At 35.1% G+C, this 5,516-nt stretch overlaps 1 pseudogene; it reads right to left on the bottom strand.

Annotated features, from left to right (window-relative positions):
• Positions 1–2,439: 2,439 nt before the first annotated feature.
• Positions 2,440–4,517, bottom strand: LOC116125099 (annotated as a pseudogene).
• Between the last annotated feature and the right edge of the window lie 999 nt (positions 4,518–5,516).

The following is a 5,516-nucleotide window of genomic DNA, read 5'->3' on the forward strand; positions in this document are numbered from 1 at the left end:
CATACTCTTCTTTATTTTCTCTTGCTTTTCCACATCTGGAAATGCCCCGCATCTGGAAATGTCCCGCATCTTAAGCCTATCATCAGGGCATATTCCAGCATCCCAAAATGTAGTGGCTTCCCATCCACCACGAACCACATTTCATTTTTTTTTTTTTTTTTTTTTGGCTTTTAATTGTGTGCAACAACATATAATGCACTTCCTGCCCCCATAATGCCTTTATCCAATTTTCTTCGATGTTCACAAAATGACTGAAACAACTCTCTTTGAATCGGTCCATACCTTTATTCTGTTTCTGTAAAATCTCCATTATTCTCGTAAAAACTTGCCAACTCGACCTAACTGTCACCCTTACGGGAAAGTATGATACCTTATCGCTTACAACCTCTAACCTATAGTCTTTATAATTTACGCTTTGGAAAATCAGCACAATCGATATAAACTAAATATTAGCAAAAAAAAGAAAGCAAAACAACCAATAGGCTGCCAATGTGGGGGATATGAGCTTCAAAGGCATCGAGGAGTGGGTGTTTTTGGCCTCGAGAGGACCAGGGAAGCCAATGCAAGCCCTACAAAGACTGTTGTGGCAGGTTCCATGAGGTTGGAGGGCTGAGGATGACAAGAGGTGGCGGAATAAGGGATGCAGGGCAGCCTTCTAGGCCCCCTATTCCGCTACCTCCTGCCATCCCTAGCTCTCCAACCTCCCACAAACAATCTCCCTACGGCCTCCCTTGCCTTTCCCCATCCTCTAGAACTCAAACAAAGCTACTCCCTCGATGCCCGCCAACTGCTCGACAAAACGCCACAACCACCATAACAATAAAGCCAACTACATATCCCCCAAATTTGCACAAATCAATCAAATTTCTTATCAAATTCAAAACAACAAGTAAAAAACATACCCTTTCTTCATCGGCGTCCTCCTCCTCGCCTGAATTCTCGCCGGCGTCCTCCTCTTCAGAACCGTTTTCTGATTCTTCTCTCTGTTCTTGTGCTGCCGTTGTCTCCTCTGCCTCTGGACCACCTTCAGTCATCGAATGATCCACCAGAGCATCTTCTTCAACAGCCTTGGAACTGCCGCCGCCGCCAGAGTCTAGGATTTGGAGTGGGGTTGAGTTTTCCTTCTCTTTGTGAATATCAACCATGATTTTGTATAAGGAAGCTTTAGGATCGAATATTTGCCAGAAATAGGGCACTTTCGTTGCCGAAAATGGCAAATAAATCAAATGTGTTCGTCGGTCTTTTTTGGGTATTTGGCTCGATTAAGCGATTTTGAAAGGTGGGGATCTTTTTTAATTTTCAAAATTTAAACAATCTTCAGTTAATTATAATATTACCCACATATATTTAAATCTTTTCAGTTTAACCCGTTTTACATGTTTAATGAATCATAAGTGTGCCACGTCAGTTTTTCTAAATTAAAAAAATTGCAAAATATTTTCAGAGTCATTTTTTTAAATGCAAACCTAGGAGGTCTGGCCAGTTAAATTTCCTCGTAGATATCTTTCAATTTGTACACAGATAGTGACCAAGCAAATCTTTTATTTGACATAAAAAACTAAATCATATTATAATACTTAATTATCAAGTAAAGAATATGAGGTATGACAGTGATCCATTTCACCATTTGTTCCCAGGTTTCAAGTCTCAAATTGCTAGGTGTTAAAGCAAATTGGAGATCAACCAAAACGGCAAGTTAAACCCACTGAAAGCGTGACCTCTTTCACTCAACTCAACCTCTACCAACATCAAAATATAAACCAATGTAACAAACTGCTGTACAGATGAAATACTAACCTTACACTAATTCACTGCACCAACAACTTAAAAGTTGATTCATTTTAAATCATTCTCCAGTGCCCCTGTAATGCAATATGCATATTGCCAAGCACAGTTTAGTATATGTGTACACTTCAAATATTCAAAATTGATTAAAAAATCTCAAGGGATAATTGGAACAAATTCCAACATAAGCTGTAACAACCATATATTGAGAGAATCCAGTGCTGAAATAAATGCAGGAAACTAAACTTTTTAAAGCTTTCTTTATTGTGAGGTGGTATGTCAACTTTCTGAATAAGTGGAAAAAACTGTGGGCTTGACAATATGCATTTTGAGACATCTGATGCTCTACTGCAATACGGTTCTATAAAATACAACAGCAATGAAATTGAATACACAGAATTGCCAAAGATATCTTGCATAGTCCCATACTGAGTATCCAGAATTGAGTGGACAGAGAGAAGAAGAATAAGAAGACCACCTAGAAAACTCATGCATCCAATTCTATACCAATCAAAATTTCAGCAAGTCAATTAACAATCGCGCTTGGATGAATCAACAATGATTCCTAGTAATAAATCTCAAAGAGTCAAATAATATTGTTTATAGGCTCCAACAGAAATCATGTACTTTTTAACATAAGCATAGAGACATAAATCAGAAAATCAGATGTTTTAACTAGGAAAGGTGAACAATACAACATTTCATTTAGCATACAAAAGAGAACTAGCTACTTTGTAATGCTAAAGATTGTCTCAAGAATTATTTAATCTATAATGATAATTTAATTTGCTTTTTATTCAGTACCCAACATAATACAAAATAAATGACAAGGTATAAAGAATTAAATATTGCCCACAAACCAAAACAGTGTAGGAGCTACAAAACTGGATGATTGCATCCTAACTTATCTTAATGTTGCTCAGTTGTATTATATCTAGTGTGGTTTTGGTACATAACCATCTACAGCAAAGTTTCGAGTGGCAGCAGGAATGGCCAAGCGAATTCCATCAAGTTCAGGCCTCGCAATTATTTGACATCCCAGACGAGACCTGAAAAATGAAACCATAAAATTCAATAAAAGTTTAATACCAAAAACTTACTACTTGCACTCTCATACTGTAAGAACTCACATCGCAGTAAGCCCCAAAGCCAGATCCAACATGTCATTTTCCTCATCAGTCGGGTCTTCTATTGATTGTATTGCTCCACATCCTAAAACAGGTTCAATAATAGTCACTCATAAACAGATCAACATATTCTTCAAATTTCTCCACAAAAAAAAAAAAAAAAAAAAAATTCAATGAAATTTGCTTTACACATATATAACTAAAAATCATACCATAACATTACATACACGTTGACATGCAAGCGAGCCTTCACATGCTCCTGAAAAACAAGTACATTATTAAAGTTTAAGCCTATGATGAGAAAATAATCAGTCCATGTTATGATACTGGACAGCCAAGTCAATTGGTTCCAATATTCCAAACAGGTAAAAATAATAATAATAATAAACCCTCCGATCCAAAAAAAAAAAAAAGAAAGACACATCTTATGGTTAGAAAATTTGATCGAGAGTACTTAAGTAGAACTACTATCTCACAGACAACAATGACAACAGTTAAAAAAAAAAAAACAGGTGCAAACACTGGACTTAAGAAGCATCAATTCTTGCCTTCAAGTTCTATTCATTCTCATGTGCCGCTTCTAACATAGACATTCCACAGGAACCTTATGTTCTTTTCCTCTCCATCCTTATCAACAAATGTCACACTTATCCTGCATAAAAGAGCCTCTGGTGATGAGAAAGAAGCAAATTATCTAAAATCAAATTCAAACTACAAGTAATGTAAAGCTGTTAATTAAGATCTTGGCATTCCATCTGACCATCCCCAGAAGAAAGCAAGATATTTCCTTTAAGTAGAGTTTCCAATTTAGTACTCGACATTACAACATCTATATTGCATGAGACCTAAAAACATATCATATCCAAACCCCAAAATAACAAAGAACAATCTGCTCTTCATTCTAGTACAGCACTGCATAGCACATACTAAGTTAACTCTTTAAGCAAAAAATTTAGTATAAGAGCACACAAAAATCAAATGATAATCTCAAACTGTTCTTGGAAGATTCTTAATCCATTTGCTATTTTAATTCTCAATCATGAAAGCTTTAATTTCAAATGAAATAGCTTACATGTCTTCCTGTTCATTGCTTTCATCTCTACATCGTTAGCAGCTGTGGTAGAAAAATGAAGATATTTCTGAAATATGGAACCTTGGAACACCTTAGTTTCTGACTGTAATGAAACTGCTCCCACCAAAAAATAAAAGAGGAAGTTACATACAAATTAAGACAAGATTAGCCAATTGAGTTGACGGTCATTCTATCTATTATAAACCTTAAAGATAGACAAACTTAAACAAATTACAATTTCACTGGCAACTCAAATTGTAACTACTGCGTATTCTTTTTGATTAACCAATGTATAAATTGATCTCTTCAACAAAATTAAGCTTATTGATTGCCCCTAAAACTCCAATAACCAATTCAATACTTGGAGCCATAAAAAATGCAAATCTATTAAGTTACAAGACTGACATTTCGCTTGAATTTTTACCGAAAGTTCAATACTGAGCATTCTGCAATTACTTTAGTACATAGATAGTAGTCATAATCAGGTTGGAAACTCTGAAACCTTTGATATAAAAGTCAAAGAACAGCTCCATGTCGTCCTGTTCAAGTTCCTTGCTAAAGCCTAAAGGACTTTATCTCTTATCTTTCTATTTTCCTTAGGTCATGAAAGTGACATTGATATATGTTACTTTTAAGATCTATCAAAGGGAGAATAATTCAGAACCAGAACAGATAATATTGTTTCAAGTAGAAGCTAACCGACACCACATTGGAAAGTTTGTTTTGTTTTAATATTTTTATGCACGGTCGAATATTTTGTTTTCATTCAACTAGACGAGACAATTCCGATTTTTTTTTTTTTCATTTTGAACTCCACAATTCTAAATTAATTACTCTGGACAATGTAAAACCATAAGTTATGATGACCCCTACCATATATTTATTTTCCTTTGTCTAGACTGTGAGTATTTCCCTAGTAGTTATGAAAAGCATGGATAAGGTAATAAATAATCACAAAGCCATCTCTAGTCATTTGTGTGAAGACAAAGTGTAGACCAACCGACTTCTTCTAGGTAATAATTAAAAAAATGAGGCTAACATGTAATCATTGAAACAAAGATCACTAACCAAAGGTCGCCATAGTTGATGTGTACATCCCGTTCGAGATACACATCTATAACTATCTGCCAAGAAGGAAGCACATGAGAGTGATACCAACAAAAAAACAAATCCTTTTCTTCACATTTTCTTATTCCTCTAAATTTAAAGAAAGCAACAAACTTAAGCTAAAAAAAGTTACTTTAAGTAAACACATGTGCCAAAAAATTAAAATGGTGATTTAATCCAAATAAACCAAAACTAGAAATGGTAGACATACGTACCTTTTGAGAGCTCTTTGACCATCCATGCTCCTGCTCTCAAAAGCCTAGGAATTAACATCACTGTTGCAGCCCGATAATTCCTATTTTATATGGATATATCAACATGTAACTACACATCCAAAGCTGGTAGTAAAAATAAAATCAAGGTACTATAATATGTCAAATTAAATGAGGCTTCTTATATAGAAATGAAGCATCTATCGTCTGAAC

The sequence above is a fragment of the Pistacia vera genome, unplaced genomic scaffold (assembly GCF_008641045.1).
Source record: "Pistacia vera cultivar Batoury unplaced genomic scaffold, PisVer_v2 Contig104, whole genome shotgun sequence".
Lineage (NCBI taxonomy): Eukaryota > Viridiplantae > Streptophyta > Magnoliopsida > Sapindales > Anacardiaceae > Pistacia > Pistacia vera.